Genomic DNA, 9,541 nt, shown 5'->3' on the forward strand with positions numbered 1-9,541 from the left:
AACATCACAACTTTGGCCATATCACATCACATGTCAAACCCTGCAAAAACAAGTTAGACGTCCTCTAATTGTTGTTGCAAGTTTTACGTGGCTGATTTGGGTTCTAGCAAGAACGCCTTCTTACCTACGTGACAGACACAACGATGATATGCCAAAGCTATTTACCCTTCATAAGGACCCTTTTCATCAAATCCAATTCGACTAGAGTAGGAGAGACAGACACCCGCTAGCCACCTTTATGCACGGTGTGCATGTCTGTCGGTGGAACCAGTCTCACGTAAGCGTACGTGTAAAGTCAGTCCGGGCCGCTTCATCCCACAATACCACCGGAAAAGAATAAGACTAGTAGCGACAAGCAAATTGAAAAATCATCGCCCACAACTTTTGTGTGCATAGAATCTACGCATAGAAAACCTGGCTCTGATACCACTGTTGGGTAACGTAGCATAAATTCAAAAATTTCCTACGCATATTCAGATCTTCCTATGGAGAGACCAGCAACGAGAGAGGGGTAAGAGCATCTTCATACCTTTGAAGATCGCTAAGCGGAAGCGTTGCTAGAACGCGGTTGATGGAGTCGTACTCGCGGCGATTCAGATCGCGGTGTGATTCCGATCTAGTGCTACGACACCTCCGCATTCAACACACGTGCAACCCGGTGACATCTCCCGCACCTTGATAGAGCAAGGAGGAGGGAGAGGTTGGGGAAGAACTCCAGCAGCATGACGGCGTGGTGTCGATGGAGAGACGAGGTCTCCCGGCAGGGCTTCGCCAAGCACCGGCACAGAGGAGGAGGAAGAAGGGCAGGGCTGCGCCGAGAGAGAGGGAAAACCGTGTCTCTCGATGGGCAAAATCCCTCTCTATTTATAGGAGGAGGGGCGAGGGCTGCGCCACCCCTAGGGTTCCCTCCCTAGGGGCCGGCGGCCACCAGATGGGAGAGGGGGGCGGCGGCTAGGGTGGGAGGGGGTGTGGCGCACCACCAGCTGGGCCTAAGGCCCACCTGCGCCTAGGGTTGCCCCCTCTCCCCACCACTTGCGCATTGGGCTGGGTGTGGGAGGCGCACCAGCCCACCTAGGGGCTGGTTCCCTCCTGCACATAGCCCATCTAGCCTCTCGGGGTCGTTTCCCCCCTTCGGTGGACCCTCGGGGCCACCTCCGGTGGTCCCGGTGGTCCCGATACGTTACCGGTGATGCCCGAAACACTTCCGGTATCCGAAACCATCCGTCCTATATATCAATCTTTACCTCCGGACCATTCCGGAGCTCCTCGTGACATTCGGGATCTCATCCGGGACTCCTAACAACTTTCGGTAACCTCGTATAACAATTCCCTATAACCCTAGCGTCATCGAACCTTAAGTGTGTAGACCCTACGGGTTCGGGAGACAGGTAGACATGACCGAGACGCCTCTCCAGCCAGTAACCATCAGCGGGTTTGGATACCCATGGTGGCTCCCACTTGCTCCACGATGATCTCATCGGATGAACCACGATGTCAAGGATTCAATCAATCCCGTATACGATTCCCTTTGTCTGTCGGTATAGAACTTGCCCGAGATTCGATCGTCGGTATATCTATACCTTGTTTAATCTCGTTACCGGTAAGTCTCTTTACTCGTTTCGTAGCACGTCATCGTGTGACTAACTCCTTAGTCATATTGAGCTCATGATGATGTTCTACCGAGTGGGCCTAGAGATACCTATCCGTCACACGGAGTGACAAATCCCGATCTCGATTCGTACCAACCCAACAGACACTTTCGGAGGTACCCGTAGTGCACCTTTATAGTCACCCAGTTACGTTGTGACGTTTGATACACCCAAAGCACTCCTACGGTTTCCGGGAGTTGCACAATCTCACGATCGAAGGAAAAGATACTTGACATTAGAAAAGCTTTAGCATACGAACAATACGATCTAGTGCCATGCTTAGGATTGGGTCTTGTCCATCACATCATTCTCCCAATCATGTGATCCCGTTATCAATGACATCTAATGCCCATGATCAGGAAACCGTGATCATCTATTGACTAACGAGCTAGCCAACTAGAGGCTTGCTAGGGACACATTGTGATATATTTATTCACACATGTATTACTGTTTCCTGTTAATACAATTATAGCATGAACAATAGACGATTATCATGAACAAGGAAATATGATAATAACCATTTTAGTATTGCCTCTAGGGAATATTTCCAACACGAAGTGCTGCCGAAATTTTCCGTGAATTCTTGCTTGTTTCTCATATCATTCATCATCTCTTTGCAACTTTCAAGGATTGTTGGTGTCACTCGCTTGTCAAAGAAGTGACTAAGTTTTACATTTTGCTTTCTCATCCTCTTCCCCCTTTCATTCTTGGATGTGGGGGCGAGATCCTCTTGTAGTGTAGGAGAGTTTTGGCAGCCCGATGCCGACGTTCCAAAAGATTCTCCTTTATTTCTGTTTTCATCGTGTGATTATTTTGTTTGTTGCATCATCATTTAGTTTGCATCATGGCATCTGGCATCATCTGTTGCGAGTGGTGTTTCTAGTGTGTGTGCTTCAAGTGCTCTCGGAGCCTTTGGTGCAATAGGAACTCCCCTTCTCTCCTCTCTTATTCTATTTTGTGGTTGTTTTAAAGTTCAGTTTTGCCCCAATAAAAAGTTCGTCTTCTTATAAAAATAATTTTATCAAAGGTGGAGGCAATCCCTTGGGTTTTCCTTTATTTCTCCTTTTGTTTTATTTCAAAACTAGAGTCTCATTTTATTTATAAAAGGGGTTTTATTTTATTCTTCAAAAAAAGGTTTCATTTTTATTCTTAAAAAAATGCCCAATCTATTTCTTATAGTTGGGGTATGTTTTTAATGAGTCAAAAAGTATTTTTTTTTATTTTGTTAAATTCTTTCTTTGTGTGTGTTTTTTGTTTTAAAAAAATCAAAAAGGAGAGAGGAGGAGCCTTCCCAAGGCCGAGCCGGCCAAGGCCCAAGCGGCCTCCCCTGACCTAGCGACAGGGAGGGATCAACCTCGATCCCTCTCTGTCCCCCCCCCCCCCGCGCCGTCGTGCTCCCCTAGCGATCCCTCTCATCCTCCTGTGCCGCAGCCACTCCTCGATCCCCCTCGTTCCTCCCTCTTCCCCCGCCTGCAGCATCAACCCAACCTAGCAGTCCCCTTGGCCTCCTCCTTCCTCGCGAGCCCCTACCGCAAGGAGATCGGTCGCGCCGCCACAGCTCGCGCCGGCCTCAGCTGATGTGCCTCCATCGTCCGCCGCCCTAGAACAACCTCCCCTTGAGCGTGCCATAGCCTAGACTTCGCCTCCCTACCCCATCCCGGTGGCCGGCCCGAGGCCCTCCGCCGGCGCCGCCCCGCCGTGGTCGTCGGCAGCGCCAACCCCGCCGGTTGGTCGCCCCGCCATCTTGCCTGCTGCAAGGAGCCGCGGCCCCATGCCGAGCAAGCCGCCGCCGGGCTCGCTGCGTCGCCTGCTGCACGAGCCGGCGCCACCTCCCCTGACGAAGACATGCCCGAGCGCGCCTTCCTGGTTCCCCTCACCGTCGCCTGCTATGCTGCCGTTGTTGGAAATATGCCCTAGAGGCAATAATAAATTAGTTATTATTATATTTCTTTGTTCATGATAACCGTTTATTGTCCATGCTATAATTGTATTGATTGGAAACACAGTGCATGTGTGGATACATAGACAAAACACTGTCCCTAGTAAGCCTCTAGTTGACTAGCTCGTTGATCAAAGATGGTCAAGGTTTCCTGACCATAGGCAAGTGTTGCGACTTGATAACGGGATCACATCATTAGGAGAATCATGTGATGGACTAGACCCAAACTAATAGACGTAGCATGTTGATCGTGTCATTTTGTTGTTACTGTTTTCTGCGTGTCAAGTATTTGTTCGTATGACCATGAGATCATATAACTCACTGACACCGTAGGAATGCTTTGTGTGTATCAAACGTCGCAACGTAACTGAGTGACTATAAAGATGCTCTACAGGTATCTCTGAAGGTGTTCGTTGAGTTAGTATGGATCAAGACTGGGATTTGTCACTCCGTATGACGGAGAGGTATCTCGGGGCCCACTCGGTAATACAACATCACACACAAGCCTTGCAAGCAATGTGACTTAGTGTAAGTTGCGGGATCTTGTATTACGGAACGAGTAAAGAGACTTGCCGGTAAACGAGATTGAAATAGGTATTCGGATACTAACGATCGAATCTCGGGCAAGTAACATACCGAAGGACAAAGGGAATGACATACGGGATTATATGAATCCTTAGCACTGAGGTTCAAACGATAAGATCTTCGTAGAATATGTAGGATCCAATATGGGCATCCAGGTCCCGCTATTGGATATTGACCGAGGAGTCTCTCGGGTCATGTCTACATAGTTCTCGAACCCCCAGGGTCTGCACACTTAAGGTTCGACGTTGTTTTATGCGTATTTGAGTTATATGGTTGGTTACCGAATGTTGTTCGGAGTCCCGGATGAGATCACGGACGTCACGAGGGTTTCCGTAATGGTACGGAAACAAAGATTGATATATAGGATGACTTCATTTGGTTACCGGAAGGTTTTCGTGCATTACCGGAAAAGTTTCGGGCTCATCGGTAGTGTACTGGGAGTGCCGGGAGGGGTGCCGGGGACCATCAGGAGGGGTGTCACGCCCCAAGGGGTCTCATGGGCTATGGGAAGAGATAAACCAGCCCCTAGTGGGCTGGAATAAGTTCCCACTAAGGCCCATAAGGTTTGAGAAGGAAAAAACACAAGGTGGAAAGAGTTTCCAAGTGGGAAGGTGGAATCCTACTTGAAGTAAGATTGGAGTAGGACTCCTCCACCTCCAGTTTCGGCCAAACCTTTAGGTTTTGAGACTGCCTCCTCCCCTTCCTCCCTCCTATATATAGTGGGGTTTTAGGGCTGATTTGAGACAACTTTTGCCACGGCAGCCCGACCACATACCTCCACGGTTTTACCTCTAGATCGCGTTTCTGCGGAGCTCGGGCGGAGCCCTGCTAAGATTAGATCACCACCAACCTCTGGAGCGCCGTCATGCTGCTGGAGAACTCATCTACCTCTCCGTCTCTCTTGCTGGATCAAGAAGGCCGAGATCATCGTCGAGCTGTACGTGCGCTGAACGCGGAGGTGCCGTCCGTTCGGCACTAGATCGGAGCGGATCGTGGGACGGATCGCGGGACAGTTCGTGGGACGGTTCGCGGGGCGGATCGAGGGACGTGAGGACGTTCCACTACATCAACCGCGTTTCTTAACGCTTCTGCTGTGCGATCTACAAGGGTACATAGATCGGAAATCCCCTCTCGTAGATGGACATCACCATGATAGGTGTTCGTGCGCGTAGGAAAATTTTTGTTTCCCATGCGACGTTCCCCAACAGTGGCATCATGAGCTAGGTTCATGCGTAGATGTAATCTCGAGTAGAACACAAAAGTTTTTGTGGGCGGTGATGTGCGTTTTGCTGCCCTCCTTAGTCTTTTCTTGATTCCGCGGTATTGTTGGATCGAAGCGGCTCGGACCGACATTACTCGTACGCTTACGAGAGACTGGTTTCATCGCTACGAGTAACTCCGTTGCTCAAAGATGACCGGCGAGTGTCGGTTTCTCCAACTTTAGTTGAATCGGATTTGACCGAGGAGGTCCTTGGATGAGGTTAAATAGCAATTCATATATCTCCGTTGTGGTGTTTGCGTAAGTAAGATGCGATCCTACTAGATACCCATGGTCACCACGTAAAACATGCAACAACAATTAGAGGACGTCTAACTTGTTTTTGCAGGGTATGCTTGTGATGTGATATGGCCAACGATGTGATGTGATATATTGGATGTATGAGATGATCATGTTGTAATAGTTAATATCGACTTGCACGTCGACGGTACGGCAACCGGCAGGAGCCATAGGGTTTGTGCTTGCAGATGCGTTTACTATATTGCTAGGACGTAGCTTTAGTAGTAATAGCATGAGTAGCACGACAACCCCGATGGAAATCATGATGATGGAGATCATGGTGTGACGCCGGTGACAAGAAGATCGTGCCGGTGCTTTGGTGATGGAGATCAAGAAGCACATGATGGTGGCCATATCATGTCACTTATGAATTGCATGTGATGTTAATCCTTTATGCACCTTATCTTGCTTAGAACGACGGTAGCATTATGATGTGATCTCTCACTAAAATTTCAAGACGAAATTGTGTTCTCCCCGACTGTGCACCGTTGCGACACTTCTTTGTTTCGAGACACCACGTGATGATCGGGTGTGATAGACTCAACGTTCACATACAACGGGTGCAAAACAGTTGCACACGCGGAACACTCGGGTTAAGCTTGACGAGCCTAGCATGTCCAGACATGGCCTCGGAACACATGAGACCGAAAGGTCGAGCATGAACCATATAGTTGATATGATTAGCATAGAGATGCTTACCACTGAAACTATTCTCGACTCACGTGATGATCGGACTTGAGATAGTGGATTTGGATCATGTACCACTCAAATGACTAAAGAGATGTACTTTTTGAGTGGGAGTTCTTAAGTAATATGATTAATTGAACTAATTGTCATGAATATAGTCTAATGGTCTTTGCGAATTACGATGTAGCTTGCGCTATACCTCTACTGTTTTTATATGTTCCTAGAGAAATTTTAGTTGAAAGTTGATAGTAGCAAACTTTGCAGACTGAGTCTGTAAAGCCGAGGATTGTCCTCGTTGCTGCGCAGAAGGCTTATGTCCTTAATGCACCACTCGGTGTGCTGCACCTCGAGCGTCCTGTGTAGATGTTGTGAACATCCGACATACACGTTTCTGATGACTACACGATAGTTTAGTACAAAATACTTAATGGCTTAGAAGCAAGGCGCCGAAGACGTTTTGAAACGTCACGGAACATAAGAGATGTTCTAAAGAGATGAAATTGTGATTTCTTGCTTGTGCCCTTGTTAAGAGGTATGCGACCCGTGACAAGATTCTTTGTCCACGAAGTAAAGGAGAAAGGCTCAATCGTTGAGCGTGTGCTCAGATTATCTGAGTGCGACAATCGCTTGAATCAAGTGGGAGTTGATTTTCCAGATAAGATAGTGATGGTTCTCCAAAGTCACTGCCACCATGCTGTGAGAGCTTCGTGATGAACTATAACATATCAAGGATAGATACAATGATCCTTGAGCGATTCGCGATGTTTGACACTGCGAAAGTAGAAATCAAGAAGGAGCATCAATAGTTGATGGTTAGTAAAACCACTAAGTTTCGAGAAAGGCAAGGGCTAGAAGGAATACTTCGTGAAACGGCAAAGCAGTTGCTGCACTAATGAAGAGACCCCAGATTAAACCCAAGCTCGGGACTAAGTGCTTCTGTTATGAGGGGAACGGTCACTGAGGCGGAGCAACTCTAGATACTTGGTAGATAAGAAGGCTGGCAAAAGTCGAAAGAAGTATGTTTGATATACATGATGTTGATGTGTACTTTACTAGTACTCCTAGTAACACGAGGGTATTGGATACCGGTTCGTTTGCTAAGTGATTAGTAACACGAAATGAAAGCTACGGCATAAACGGAGACTAGCTAAAGGCGAGGTGACGATACGTGTTGGAAGTTTTTCCAAGGTTGATATGATCAAACGTCGCACGCTCCCTCTACCATCGGGATTGGTGTTAAACCTAAATAATTGTTATTCGGTGCTTGCGTTAAGCATGAACATGATTGGATCGTGTTTATTGCAATACGATTATTCATTTAAAGAGAATAATGGTTACTCTATTTGCTTGAATAATCACCTTCAATGGTTTATTGAATCTCGATCGTAGTGTTACACATGTTCATGATATTGGTGCCAAAAGATACGAGGTAATGAAGATAGTACTACTTACTTGTGGCACTGCCGCTTGAGTCATGTTGGTATAAATTACATGAAGAGGCTCCATGCTGATGGATCTTTATACTCACTTGATTTTGAATCACTAGTGACATGCAAATCATACCACATGAGCAAGGCCTTGTTTTCATTGAGATGAAACAAGATAGTAACTTGTTGGAAGTGATACATTTTGATGTATGCAGTCCAATGGGTGCTGAGGCACGCAGTGGATATCATTATGTTCTTACATCAATGACGATTTGAGTAGATACAAGAGTATTTACTTAATGAATCACAAGTCTGAAATATTGAAAAGTTCAATTCTGTTTCGGAGTGAAGTTCGTCATAACAAGAGGATAAAATGTCTACGATATGATCATAGAAATGAATATCTGAGTTACGAGTTTTGGTACGCAGTTAAGACAATGTGGAAATTGTTTCGCAGTTCATGCCACCTGGAATATCATAGTGTGATGATGTGTCTGAACGTCATAGCTACGCACTATTTGGTATGGTGCATGCTATGATGTCTCTTATCGAATTACCACTATCGTTTATGGGTTATGCATTAGAGACAACCGCATTCACTTTAAATAGGGCACCGCGTATTTCCGTTGAGATGACACAGTATAGATTGAGGTTTAGAGAAATCTAAACTGTCGTTTCTTGAAAGTTTGGGGCTTCGACACTTATGTGAAAAAGTTTCAGTCTGATAAGCTCGAACCCAAAGCGGATAAATGCATCTTCATAGGATATCCAAAACAGTTGGGTACATCTCCTATCTCAGATCTGAAAGCAAATTGTTTGTCTCTAGAAACGGATCCTTTCTCGAGGAAAGGTTTCTCTCGAAAGAATTGAGTGGGAGGGTGGTAGAACTTGATGAGGTTATTGAACCATCACTTCAACCAGTGTGTAGCAGGGCGCAGGAAGTTGTTCCTGTGGCGCCTACACAAATTGAAGTGAAAGATGATGATGGTGATCATCGAGCATCGGATCAAGTTACTACAAGTCTCGTAGGTTGACAAGATCGTATACTACTGCAGAGTGGTACGGTATCCCTGTCTTGGAGGTCATGTTGTTGAGCAACAGTGAACCTACGAGTTATGGAGAAAGCAATGGTGGGCCCGGATTCCAACAAATGGCTGGAAGCCATGAAATCCGAGAGAGGATCCATGTATGAAAACAAAGTGTAAACTTTGGAAGAACTACTTGATGGTCATAGGACTATTGAGTAAAGATGGATCTTTAAAAGGAAGACAGACGGTGATGGTGATAAGTCACTATTAAGAAAAGCTCGACTTGTCGCAAAGATGTTTCCGATAAGATCAAACAGTTGACTATGATGAGACTTTCTCACTCATAGCGATGCTAAAAGTCTGTTAGAATTATGTTAGTAGTTGATGCATTATTTATGAAATATTGCACATAGGATGTCAAAACATTGTTTCCTCGACGGTTTCCTTGAGCAAACATTGTATGTGATACAACTAGGAGGTTTTGTCGATCCTAAAGATACTAGCAAGTATGCAAGCTCCAGCGATCCTTCAATGGACTCGTGCAAGCATCTCGGAGTTGGAATATACACTTTGATGAGATGATCAAAGATTTTGGGTTTCTACAAGGTTTATGAGAAACTTGTATTTCCAAAGAAGTGAGTGGGAGCACTATAGAATTTCTGATAAGT

The sequence above is a fragment of the Hordeum vulgare genome, chromosome 3H (genome assembly GCF_904849725.1).
Source record: "Hordeum vulgare subsp. vulgare chromosome 3H, MorexV3_pseudomolecules_assembly, whole genome shotgun sequence".
Taxonomy (NCBI): Eukaryota; Viridiplantae; Streptophyta; class Magnoliopsida; order Poales; family Poaceae; genus Hordeum; species Hordeum vulgare.